Here is a 767-nt window from a genome sequence, read left to right as displayed (position 1 = left end):
CTGTGTGTTGATTCCAAATGCTGGGTAGGACTGAGGAAAAATTTGGTATGGGGTGTAATCTTAATAAACTGTGTATTGTCAAAAAGGGAAAGTAATTTCACTGTAGGTATTAGACATAGTTGAAAAGAAAAGACACTTCATCCTTCTCATCATTGTTATTATACAAGAAATATCCTTGGGGGAAAAAAATATGTAACAATGTGGTCTGAAAATTCCAGAAAATGATTTGCTTATCAAAAACCCTGTGCTTTTTTCTAAAATGCAAATTACGGGCAGGAAACAGATTCCTCTTAGTACAGAAAAGAATCTAGATTATTCTTGATCTTAAAAATGATAAGGATAAAAGTACAACCATTGTAGTTAATATTGGTTGGGAGAAGAAGACTCAGCGAACAATAAAAATAATTTTGAAAATAATTTCCGATACTCAAAATCTGAACTCCGTTTACATGAAAGGAAGATTTCCACCCCAGTAAAAAACCATAATAATGATATAATTTCTTATAGGACTAAATATAACCCATTGTCTTAAGAGATATATCACAAGAACATTCTCTATAATAAACCCTTCAAAGGATTTAATTACAATCTCCTTTCATTAAAAAAAAGGGGAAAAAAATACCCAGCCCTGCTAAAACACATCCCCCCCTGGCTTGTACACAGCTTAGTGCCTATCAACATTTGGGCAGAGGCCACCAAACTCTACCATGTACAATAGCCTGGACAGCAAAGGAGATCTACAAGCTTGTTCTTTCAAAATGTATGTG

At 33.9% G+C, this 767-nt stretch overlaps 1 protein-coding gene across 1 annotated transcript in view; it reads right to left on the bottom strand.

Moving 5' to 3' along the window:
• LOC119588086 (cleavage stimulation factor subunit 1-like) overlaps positions 1-767 on the bottom strand; it is a gene marked incomplete at its 5' end in the record, with an annotated part of 13061 nt that overhangs the window by 11772 nt on the left and 522 nt on the right.

Source organism: Penaeus monodon, chromosome 23, assembly GCF_015228065.2.
Source record: "Penaeus monodon isolate SGIC_2016 chromosome 23, NSTDA_Pmon_1, whole genome shotgun sequence".
Taxonomy (NCBI): Eukaryota; Metazoa; Arthropoda; class Malacostraca; order Decapoda; family Penaeidae; genus Penaeus; species Penaeus monodon.
Note: the sequence above shows the minus strand (reverse complement) of the source record. Positions and strands in the feature narration are given on the sequence as shown.